The sequence below is a fragment of the Phocoena sinus genome, chromosome 18 (assembly GCF_008692025.1).
Source record: "Phocoena sinus isolate mPhoSin1 chromosome 18, mPhoSin1.pri, whole genome shotgun sequence".
In the NCBI taxonomy this organism is placed as follows: domain Eukaryota; kingdom Metazoa; phylum Chordata; class Mammalia; order Artiodactyla; family Phocoenidae; genus Phocoena; species Phocoena sinus.
Window position 1 is genome coordinate 48,120,383 of NC_045780.1, and position 13,108 is coordinate 48,133,490.

The 13,108-nt window shown below is 38.7% G+C and overlaps 1 protein-coding gene across 6 annotated transcripts in view; it reads right to left on the bottom strand.

The window, feature by feature from the left end:
- Positions 1 to 13,108, bottom strand: part of KLF12 (Kruppel like factor 12) — a 443,387-nt gene that overhangs the window by 229,423 nt on the left and 200,856 nt on the right. The gene's annotated exons all lie outside the window — the stretch shown is intronic.

The window sequence follows — 13,108 nt, forward strand, 5'->3', positions numbered from 1 at the left end:
ACAGGAAAAATGTTAGAGACAGGACATAAGTACAGCCAGTCTGGCTCTAGAGCCCACACACTTAACCACAGAGAGTCACCAAGGTAAGTCCCAAAATATTTAAGCAGGAAAGTGAGTAGACCTCATTGTATTAGCTGTAAACAGAACCCACTCGGAGTTGTTTCAGTGGAGAGAAATATATTTTTTAAAATATGAGTTCATAAAATCTTCTGGTACGTCAGAGAACCAGGCTTAAATACTACATAGCCAGGAACAATGTGGGTGGAAGAAAGTCCAACCACACCTCAGGTCTCCTCCAGTGAAAATTCCACAACAACTGTCCTCCAGCATCTGATGCCCAAAAGTCTGTTACAACCTCCCCCAAGAGCCGGAAGTTCTTGCCACTGCACTCACCCAAAGAGCATCAGCCTTGCACTGCCTTCTTCTCGTGTCCCTCTAGTGGGTGGTGCAACTCACTGGCAACAAGTTGTAGCTGCAAGAGAGTCTAGGAACTGCAGGGTGTTTGGGTTGTGTTTCTGCTATTTTTAAAGATTCTATCAGGGGAATTGGAATCACAATATGGGAAGCTAACAGGAAGTCAAGATGATAAACAAAAGATGTCAGGCAATCACAAAGGGCCACTACACACTCTGATAATGGGCAGGCTGAGAAGTTTTCATGAATAATGTCAGCTACATAAAGGAGAGTCAGATCATGTAGGTAAAACGTCATTTCATTTGGGAACAATTTACTCTTTTCTAACAAAGGCCATAGGTCTCTTATAATAGCAAGACATTTCACAAGACATAAAGACAATAACTCATGTAATTCAAAAACTAATAATACCAACTACTTGGTGACTGTTTTCCCCCAGTGATTTCAGAATGTTACAGCATAACAATATGTATCATTTTTCCTATACGAAAAAGCAAAAGATACTAATTTAGGAAACTGTTCACATTCCATAGCATGTACTATTTTTGCCTCTTATAGTTCTCCCATACTTCTGTAGAAGAAACATTTTCCAAGACAATGGAGATTTTGAATGGTGGCAATATAACTTAGTCTTTGTGGAAACAGGAGTTTGAAATAAAATACTTTATAAATATTCACTAAAAAAGAGTTAGTTTAGTTTTGTTTTACAAAATAGAAAGTTATTTTTAAACCACTACTCCTTTAGCTATCATGGCCACACAATGTTTCTGAATAAAATTTCAAGTGCTTTCTACAGTGACAATTGTTTCTTGTTCTTTATGCTTAAGGAAAGTTAGCTGCATACATAAGATACAGCATTTCAGAGTAAAATTCAAGAATACAGAACTAAAGATTTATTTTTAAATGTGAATTACGCATAAAGGCAGGTATTAATAACACTATATTATTTCTCTTGTGTAAACATAAATTGACAGTTCCATTTTTTAATTGATAACGGTTTCATATGAAACAGTGTGACTTTGGAGCGTCACCAAAATCCATGTGAATAAATGAACATATATTTTAATTTACATATGCAATGTACTTTACATAATGAAATTAAGGAGAAATTCAGACTTAACAATTCCAAGAGCAGTTGCTTTTTATTGATTACTTAATACATAGTGTACTATGCTAAGCATTATGTATATAAAATAATTTCATTAACCTAGCTGAACTCTATACCCTTTATTACACCTAAATTTAAATATAGGAAAATGTTTCACATCCTTCTCAGAAACATTTCAGTCATTCAAAAACACTGCACAGAAATGTGAATATACCCCAAGAACAATAATCCAAAGAGGACAAAGGCAAAATCTCCACTTTTACATATTTATGGAATGTCAACGTGGAAATCAGAAGTCACTGTGGCAAATAAAATTTGGTGGGAGGGAAATGAGAGCAAATTGAGGGTATACAGTCACGCAAGGTGAATGGAAAGAGATAACTGTCTCTACATCTATTTTATGACTTGATAAAACAATAGACATTAAGGGTTTTGTCATATCATGGGTATTTATTTACCATATTAATAATGAAGATGGGTATGAAAATTACGTTCCTTTGCATAATAGTTGATGGTAAAGACTGAAGAAATTTTCAGCAAGATATATAAATTTTTAGTAAGTACAATATTCACTGGGGGAAAAAAATATATAATCTTATACCTGAGAAGGTCATACATATGGGTGGGAAAATAATGTCCAGACTGTCAGGTCCCTAAAAGGTGCCAGTAACCACTGCATTGTTCATAGAAAATACTTCACCTCAAACACTTTGCCTCTTTATTTTTTTCAGTAAATAGAGTAATGTATTGATGATTCCTCTGTAAATGGTTTGAATACTCATCTTTATATGAAATTTATCACTTGAAGTGACCCAAGAGACTTATTCTACTACCTTGTTATAACTGACTTAGCCAAGGGAGGTTGCAGATTTTAAACCCACAGTTGTATTAATTTCTTTCAATCTGAAGGTAAAAAAAGTATATAACTGAGGTCTTTAAAAAACAAACCTAAGAACAGCACATTCTTTATCTTAATTGTAAAGAACAATAAGATTGTCTTGTTTAGCGGATATAGGCTTTAAGACTAAATAAACTCAATCATTATTTGCATGGCTTTATTGAAAAAGATATAATTAGTCATGACAAGAGCATAACAGTGAAATTAAAATTGGAAATAGAATTGGTCATGGAGACTATGAGTCATCTGAACTTCACAGCTCATTTATGACTGACGAGAAGTACATATTTCTTCGTTAAGAAAATCTTTGGACAATATGCCCTTAAGAGAAGAAAAAGGACTGACCAGTAGATTAGAGACAAATTCATTTTTCCACAGGCCACGGACACGACCATTCAGCAAGACGTTAAATTGATCAAAATTATCACCAGGTCGGATGTGCCTTGGTGGCAAAGTATATATTTTCCTCAGTGATGACTCTGACATAATTTGTAAAGCAATGAAAAAACAACAATTGTTGACATTCTGATGTTACATATTTATGAAATTCTGGGTTCTCAAAATACTATGACAGAGAGACAGAGTTTTCTAGAAGGTGCATCTAATGTGTGCTGTCAGTTCTGCTCAATTTGTTGATTTCTAAAATTGATAGACACACAGTGAAATAAAATTTTGCCAATGTGATGAGCAGGGAGTATTTTTTGCACATTTTTACTTACTGTTAAATTTTTGAAAACATTATTTTATATTAAAACGAACATACACTAAGTAGTGAAATATTTTTTAATCCTATGCAATTAAGGTAAAAGAGAGATTCCAAGAGTTCATATTTATTTCATGCTACTGTGTGCACTGGGCATTGAACCTCTGTTGGTAAATCTGCATTTATTGGAGTAGTGAATTAAAACTTTTCATAAGATCTAAAATTTTTCTTAAACATTAATATTGTAGTGGAAATTATTTGAAATCAGATCATTTCCAATGTGATGACTAGTTATAATACTGTCAAGGACAGCTTGCAATATGAAAAGATTCTGATTCAGAATACATGAACTCCAGTTACATGCCTGTTACTTACTGGTGATATGACCTTGGATGTACAATATCTCTGCAATTTTAATGACTAATAGGGCTAATATTATATTGACTCAAGGGTTTACTAAGGTAAAAAAGCAACTTGGATTGTTGAATTGACTCTCAATGAATTGACTCTCTTATATTATGAGATGTTTTATTTTATCTCTGGTTCCCTTTGTCCCTAAGTCTATTTTCTCTAACAATAATACAGGCACTGCAGTTTTGTTTTTTTGTAATTATTTGGTGTATACATGATGCATCTTTTCCTATCCTTTTACTTTTTGTTTGTTTAAAAGAATGTCTATTACAGAATTATAAATTTCCTGGAAGTAAAAAATTCTAAACTATTAACAGCTTTTATTTCAAGGTAGTGTGATCATGCCTTTTATTTTTTTTCTCGATGGGTTTTTTATATATTTGAATTTTTCAATGATAAAAATGTTACCAGACATAAGAATTACGTTTCTGATCTGGATGATCGACAGGACCCGCAATCTACAGGACTGGGATGACGAAACACAGACACAGCTGACTCTGGAACAGCATGAGTCCTCTTCCGCGTCAACTGTTTTCAACAGTAAATACTACATGATCCACCTTGCTTGAATCTGCGGATGCGGAACACAGGTATGGAGGAACGCCAGATACGGAGGGCTGAATACAAGCTATACTTAAATGTTCAGCAGCTCAGAGGCTTGGCACTCATAACAACCCCTGCCTGGTTCCTCAACTGTAACCTCACTTTTCACATAAAACTTCTTCCCCCAGAGTCAGAAGAAGGGTGTTGTCAAAGCCAACATTCATTGAAGAAGTGGCCGTTTTAAGTAAAAATAGGGCCATTACTCACACATAGTTGCTGCTATAACAAACAGATTTTTTAAAAAGTCACTTCCCATTTGAACTACCTGAAGCTATTTCTGCTGAAATTCTCCTTCAGCCATTCAGTTTAGTAATCCATACTAAACTGTCCCTTGGACAATTGTAAACATCAGCTCCCTGGAGTTTTAAATTTTTTTTTTCATTGTGGTAATGAATACATACTATAAAATTTACCCTCTTAACCATTTTTATCTGTGCAGTTCAGTAGTGTCAACTGCATTCACACTGTTGTTGTAACACAGCCCTACAGTTTTTTCATCTCACAAAACGGAAACTCTCTCCTCAGCAAGCTACTCCCCATGTCCACCTCCACCTAACACCTAACAACCACCATTCCATTTTCTGTTTCATAATTCTGACTACTCTTGATTCTTTTTACTTTTAACCTATCTGTATTTTTAAAGGGAGTTTCCTGTAGATAGCATGTAGTTGGGTCTTACTTTTATTTCCAATCTGACAATCTGTCTTTTAGATGAAGTGCTTAAACCATGTGCATTTCACACAATAATCAAGGTGTTGTGTTTAAATGCACTACCCTGCTATTTGTTTTCTGTTTCTCCTATCTGTTCTTTGTTCATTTTTCCTCTTTTCTTGCTCTCTTTTAAATACAGTTGAGTACCTTTTCAAATGTTTCCAATTCATCTCTACCATTGATTTATTAGCTACTATCTGGTTGTTTTCGTGTGTGTGTGTGTGTGTGTGTGTGTGTGTGTGTGTGTGTGTGTGTAGGGCGGTTGCTCTAGGATTTACAGCGTTACACCTTTAACTTAACACAGACTACCTTCAAATGATACCACAACTCTTCACACACACAACAGTATCCTTCCTTCCATCCTCCCATTTCTGTGCTACTGTTGTTACTCATTTTCCTTCAATATATGTTATAATGTATTGTTATTATGTTTGCTTTGAGCAATTTTTCTTCCAAAATTTCTTTTAATCTTTATATTTGCCTAGGTATTTGCCATTTTGAGTGCTCTTCATTTCCTTGTGTTGATCCAAATTCCTACCTAGTGTCCTTTTACCGCTACCTAAGGAAGTTCTTTCTGCCCTGAATGGTGTCTGATAAGTAGTCTGATTTTTGTTCCACTGTATGGCAGGTATATTTCCTCCTTCTCTCCTGGCTGCTGTTAAGACTACTCTTCACTACCTGTTTTCAGCAATTTGATTATTATATGCTTTGGCGTGATTTCTTTTGCTTGGGGCTGAACTTGGATTTGTGGGTTTATAGTTTTCATCACGTTTGGATCATGTCCAGCCATTTCTTTGTTCAAATATTTTTTCTGGCCTCCTCTCCTCCTGCGAGTCCAATTGTACATATATTAGACAACTTGGGATTGTTCCATAGGTCACTGAGACTCTGTTCAGTTTTTAAATTTTTTTTCTATATGATCAATTTTGATTAAATGCCACAACACTGTTACTTTTACATTATTGAAGGCTAGATCTGTCTTCCTTTGAGACTGTTGGATTTTGTTCTGGCACAACTAAGTAACCTGCAGATCAGTCTGATCCTTTCTGTCATGGAAAGGTCCAGACCAGACTATTATGGAACTAATTCAGCTCTATTACTAAGCTGTGGCCCTTCTGAGACCTCTACCAAATGCCCATGTATGAAGAGGTCTCTCCCATATGGTTTTTGTGAATTTTATGTGAAATCCAAGAATCACTCCAACCGTTGCCGTCCTTGTTCTTTCCTTGCCTTCCTCCTCAAATAGGCAGATCATTACTTAGCAAAACCCTTAAAGGGACCAGTTTGAAGAGCCTCAGAGCCCTCTCTTTGTACAACCCCATCCTCTCCGTTATTGTTCTCTTTAAAAATTAATTGCTTTGACCTCTCCAAATTCCAAGCCCTGCCCGCCTAGCTCGGTGTGACTGTTAGACCCTCTCTGGGTCCGCCCTCCCTGTTTGCCTCTAGGCAGGAGGATGAGGCAATAGTAGCATCACCCCCTTTCTCGTCCCACGTCCCAAGGATCACAGTCCTTAACTGCCTATTGTCCAATACGTGAAAAACATTTCATGTATTTTGTCTGGTTTTCTAGTGTTTATGGTGGGAGGTTGATACCCACAGCAGTTAATCCCTAACAGTCAGGAGCAGAAAGTCCTCCAAGGGCTACATAAGATATTTTTGTGAGGCACTTTATAGACTATGAATCAGCATATAAATATTAGTATAAGAAAACACACCTAGACATAGAGCAATATACACCTCATGCTCCAGATTTTTTTTTCCTGATTCTACTACAAAGACTGGTACATGAAGGAGAACACGATCGTTCATAAGCTGAAATATTTTGGAAAGGTTAATTTCTCCCAAATCAAAATTACTCAGAGCATGAAATTTCTTTTAAAAAATGTTCCTTTTTACAAAGCACTGACCCTGTGCAAATGCAAATAATGCTTGGAAAGAATAGCATTTCACATTCTCCTCAATTAATACGACTGCAGTTAGAACCGGTCATCTGTGGATACCAAGAACTAACACTGCACAGAGGGTCACGGGTGTCTGGATGGCAGGCGGAAGGGAATAAAGTTGAAGGAGAAAGTACATTGCTAATGGGAAAGAAAGGGGGCAGAATTATCAGCTTCATAGCTTTGCCCAGGGCAGGCCCCGAGGGAAAGGGTCTGGCTGCCTGCTGTATTTCCCTTGGGTACCATCTGTAATTACTATCACAGCTCATTGATTTTCAATTCTTTCTATTAATACATTTACTGGCCATTCTGACATTATTAAAATCAGTCCAACTCTGCTTCTACAGAGGAGGACAGCTCTTCCCTAAAATATGAGTTTTGCAAGTGCAGATATTTTTTCCTGCTTTTAAAAAAAATAATGGTCTTCTTGTATTAGCAATAACATCGCTTCTGTGTATGCTTTTCTTTGAAGCCAGGTAGTGACATGCAAAGACTGGACTACGGATCAAAAGATCTCAAGTAGTGGCTCATCAGCGAATATTAAGTAAAAAGCAACATCGTATGTCTCAGATAATCCTACCGATTTACTAGCTATGCTGGCCCCTGTTCCCAAGGTAGAGGGGGTAATAATGAGGCACTGTGGAAGGCAAACACAAGTGGCATTTTTATAATGCCTTCTCGTGCTCTTCTGATAGTCACTAAAGTAACACTGTCTTACTAAGCCTTGACACACTAATGTATATTAAATCTTCTATGTTAAGTTAAACATAGTGGTTTACTGAGGAAAAAGAAGTTAGACGTGTTGTGGAGTTTTTTTCTCTAAAGCCACTGAATTTTAATGTAACTGCCTGTCTCCAATCAGCACTGCATAGCACACATGTAGGTTCAGCTACAACACTTGCACCTGTTTCTCTTTGTTTATCAAACCTAAGGATTGGCGGCTTTTCCAAAATGGCACCTGTCTCGAAATCTCAATTCTGCCATTGACACTGGCTCCCACTTACAATAAAGAGCATCTGAATTGATCGCTCTTTGTTGAGCTCTGCCTAAGCATCAGCTCTCTGCGCTGGGAGGATGAGGAATAACGAGAAACAAAAAGCATTAGCTCTGCTCTTAAGGACGTGACAATATAGTCGCCTTAACGGCACTACTTCTCCTTGATACAGAAATGTCTTCAACATCTTGCTATGAATGTCCTACTGAACGGTTTGCAAAAGCACTGCAAGCCTCCAGGGGAAAGAACCATTATTCTCTTTTGTCCTACCTCTAAAATTAGAGCGCTCAGAGATCTCTGGTCCGACCAGGGCTGATATTTTCTGCAAGGAAGCCATGGAACCATACCTATCCGCTGCCATTCCTGTCACCTCCCCAGCTCCCCGGGCTGTGGTAAAGCGACCTTAGGCTGTCTCCCACAGTGTAACACAGAGGGGTCTTTTATCACCCAATTACCAACTGCTCGGAACACTTAAAATGGGCAGAACATCCCATCTCCTTCTCTCTCTCAGCCACGCTACTGCCACCTCCCTGTGCCTACAAGCCCGCGGACCAGGACGGCACCTGCCTCTACAAGAGGAGAGAGAGGAGGAGAAACCAAGGGCTCCAACACCCTTGTGGTTGGAGGAGGGACTCAGGTCCGCTCCATCTCTGTGGCAGACCCCTCAGGCCTTAGAACACGAAGAGCGAGGGTGACTGAGTGAGGAATGATTCTTTCCCGTCTCCCTCTGACACCTACGTATTTTTCATATTTTATTGAGAGAGCTTTTTAAACATTTTACTTTTAAGAATTTCAAACATATATAAGATTAGGCAGAAGAGTTAAACAAGCCCCCTTGCATCCATCACCCAGCTTCAGTAATGATGGAACCATGACCAATCTTACTGCATCTCTATCCCCATCCATTCCACCCTCCCCTTTTATTTTGCAGCAAATCCCAGACATCGAATTATTTCATCTGGAAATATACCAACAAGTCTTTAAAGTATGCGAACTCAGACTCTTTTTTTAAAAATTATGGCCAAATAGCATTATCACACCAAGCGGTATCACTTCCGTGTTAAAATAATAACTGATTTCTGGCTTCATCATTCTATTTTTTTTTTTTTTTTTTTTTTTTTTTTGCGGTACACGGGCCTCTCACTGCTATGGCCTCTCCCACTGCGGAGCACAGGCTCCGGACGCGCAGGCTCAGCGGCCATGGCTCACGGGCCCAGCTGCTCCGCGGCATGTGGGATCTTCCCGGACCGGGGCACGAACCCGTGTCCCCTGCATCGGCAGGTGGACTCTCAACCACTGCACCACCAGGGAAGCCCCACCATTCTATTTTTTTACATGATAAAATCTAAGCAGAATTTGCAACATTCCTCCAGATAGGCTTAAATAAAAACTAAAATAAAAAAAACAAAGCTTAAGATTTAAGATTTACCTGAAGTCCTCTCTTAGGATTATAAATTAATGCAGATGTTGGAACCTCTACTAAGTACCTATGAGAACTGCAGCAACGGAAAGTGAAGCAATGGGGCCCTTTATAATCCTATTTTTCCTAAAAAGGAGGACATTTCTTGAGCACCCACCACATGCAGTCAGGCCCTTGTGAGGCTAGATGGTTCGCTCCACTTCCCAGGTGAGGAGGAACAGGTGGACAGAGACGGCTGAGGAAGCATCTTAACTCAGGTCTGTCTCATTTTAAAGTCTGTGCATTTCTACTTCCACACACAGGCAATTTCATTGCAGTATCACTCTTAGACTCAACACTGGAAATGCCTTCTCTCACTCCATGCCTGTGACCAGAATCAAAGACCGTCAGACTGAATTTGGAAGGTCTCGCCTCTAACATCCCCACTGCACAGATGAAGACACAGAGGGCTGGAGATGGGCAGTTCCTTCCCAATGCCGTTCCAGCTAGGGAGCTGCAGGGCCAGGAATAAAATCACGTTTTATGTCTTTGAAGTGGTGCCTGTTCTCTGCACACCGTCTTATCTCTGGGTTTACAAATTCTAGCATTCCTCTTCCTGCTTTAGTCCTGGGCTTAATAACACCTTAGAACATCCCAAGGCTGAGAGCACACTTGAGAAGCTCTTATAACAGCAGGACACGAGCACCAAAGGTCACAAAGTCACTCCACCACTCCACGCTGTGCCCCTGAAGTATATCACAAGAGCACATGACCTTGCCATGGACCACGTAGCAGCATGTGCTGTATTACCAAGAAGGCTGAAGAAAACTTAAGTCACATTTCAGGAGACTGCAATAATGATCGACTTCAATACCACAAAACTAAGGGTTCCAAAGAGAAGTAAGGCACCCAGAGACGGTCTGAAATAGCCACTCTTATCCATCCAGTTCACATGGCTACAAGATGAAGACTGCCACCAAAGGGAACCTATTATTTCCAATATTTCCGATTCTTATTTTTATGTTCACAACAACCCTATGAGGTAGACAGAGCAGGTTTATAAGTAGCTATTGACTAGTTTTATATTTTGCACCGTGCCAGTTACAGTGCCTGGACAAGTTTAATAGAGCACGTATTTTCTGAGCACTTACCATGTGCCAGGAACTACGAGAAAAACAAAAGGAATAGTTCTTGCCCTCTGAGAGCTTAGAATCTGATTAAAGAGATGGGACCACATACACACACGCCACAGAACTATTTAGAGGAAGAGGCAAGGCAGCCAGGACTTTTCAGAGAAGAGAAAGCAGAGTGGCCAGCCTCGGCCTGTTCCACAGTCTTTCTTTAAGCTCTGAAATGTGCTCATCCAGTCCTGGATTCCTTGGAGAGGAGGGGGCACATGCAGAGACCAGCTGACAGCCGAAGACCTAAGGGACTATTTATGACAAGAAAGAGGGAAGGAGCAGATGCCTTCATGGTGCCCTGAGACAGGAGGTCCATGTAAAGTAGCAGATCTTTACAATACTTGCCTGTAGCCTGGAAGGCAGACTAACTCTTTTTCCCCTCAATGGCTGATGGAGGAGTCTCAAGAACTAGGTTTCCACAGTGATTACGGAATCCCGCTAATGCACAAGCTTCAGGCTTTCCCATCATTGTTGTGATGCACAGATACATTCTATAACGTTTTGTTCACTGTAACTAACGTCTCATCTTGTTCAAAAGCCCATAATCACACATGTGATGATTTTAATGTCACCGGTAATGTTCACATTTTCTTATGAAGAATCAAACTTCAAACCGCCTTTAATTCTCAATGAGGAAAGAGTTCTGTAAGACGGAAATCAAGAAATCTTCAGAATTTTAGCACTCCTTATCTAAAAGTAGTTCTGAGATTCTGAAATTACACAGTATTAATCACCCATCCCATCACCCCCAATAAAAAACTCCAGTAAAGGGGACCAAAAATAAAGTTCACGTAAAATTCAAGATTTCAGCTGTTTAAAGAAGAGTTGATTTAGAAGCATTACAAATGACTACGTACAAATTAATTGTATTCTATAGATAGTTAAATCATAATACATTTCATTCAACACTGTGGTCTGCTTCTCTTAAAGCTTTGCTGTAAAAGAGAACAAAAGTTTGCGTGTCATATACTTAAGAAAAGTATATACGAGACTAAGGAAAAGAATAAATGAAGCTTCTATTCCCCTCCAACACACACATTCTAAATTAGGGTTAAAGTACCAACGTCATCTCCTTTCACAAAGAAGAAAATGGATTTTAATGAACAGGCATTAAGTAAAACCTAGAACCTACAATTTTTCCTGTCCCTATTTGAGGACAGAAAAATACTTTCCATAAATAACGTGACATGAGTTTTCTTATTCACACTGTAAAACCCCTGAGAATATTGGCTTTTGTTTTTTGTATACTTAAACCTTTCATGCAAAACCTTACCTTAAAACTGAAAAATGATAGTAAAGGAGAGAGAAGTACCTAGATGTTCTTACAGACTCCAGGTCTGGTGACAACAATGCACTATTCCTGGCTTTGCCTAAGAGCCCAGGTAACATATTCTGACTGGTTTTCTGTACTTTTTTGCCTCCCTCCAACATGTATGACTTGAACAGATTTACTGTTATTTAAGTTGAAGACATACTGTGAAATAAAAGCAACATTTGTGAAATATCCCGTTTTCACTTTTCCATCAGGCTGCCTTCTCCAAATAAGATGTTACAGTCTGTATGTTTTGTTAAACTTCAACACGGGGTATGTAGGAATTTATTTTATTAAACTGATGCTAACGCATTTAGATTAAGAAAACAGAACTCCTAAGAAATAAAAAACATCCTTCTGTGGTTTGGTTAAAAAAACAAAGGTAAAGAACTACTTCGTTTGGAGGATATAGAGTTTAACTTGATGAGTGTCAGGCTAGAAAATCCAGGTGAACACATGATTTTTTTCTGAAGGTTTGTCTACAATGAACAAGCAATTATTAATAACCAACACATAGTCTTTTCTTTCGTGATGCTCTACTGCCTAAGTTTGGGGTTGGATCTCTGTGACTCACTCATTACGTCACGCAGACTGTGGGGTTATGTTCTCCACAATGTGCATTTCAGAGCTACCACAGTCTACGCTGAACATAAAGATGAAATGATATGCTCTACGTGATGGGGTCTGTTTCAGACACTGACTTACACGGAAGAGAAATATATCATGAGATGCCATACACCCTGCCACATAGTGCTCAGGAACGGGGACGTTACTGGAGAACCCTCTAAATGCAACCATCGAGATCCCTGCCCTCGAGTGTCCTCACTACAAAATAATCTTGGTACATCAGTATCCTAACCTCTTGAATGGGGTCCCAGAGGAACTCATGCGTACTGATTGTTGTAAGAGTGAGAGTTTATTAACACTTAAATTTGATTGCTCAATTACAAAACCCTGCTAATGTTCTGTTTTGGTTGTTTTGAATAAGGGATACACAGATAAGACTAAGATTAAATATGTATTTAATTGATGTCCTTTTTGCGGTCACGTGTACTTGCCTCTGTGATGCTGTTTTAGTAAGACAGGTAGGCAGTGCTTTCTCCCTTAAATACAAAAGGTGGTCAGCCAATGCTGCAAGGAATCACATCGCGGTGATTATGATTTTTACTAGTGAAGCTATAGATGTTAACAATTATAAAATCACCCACATCGTTTTAAAAAATCTAGCTGTGTTCTTAAGTCCTTACACTTTCAGTAGCCGTAAACTGTCAATTTGGCTACATTATTGCTCGATAAGCTTTCTTTTGCTTTTATGTGCTTTTCAAACTCACTATCAACTATAAAAAAGGGTAAAAACAAATGTCAAAAGAGAAATCCATCCAAAAACAGTAACATTCCCATAACCGTACTCTGTAATTTCCTAACTTAGCAAGA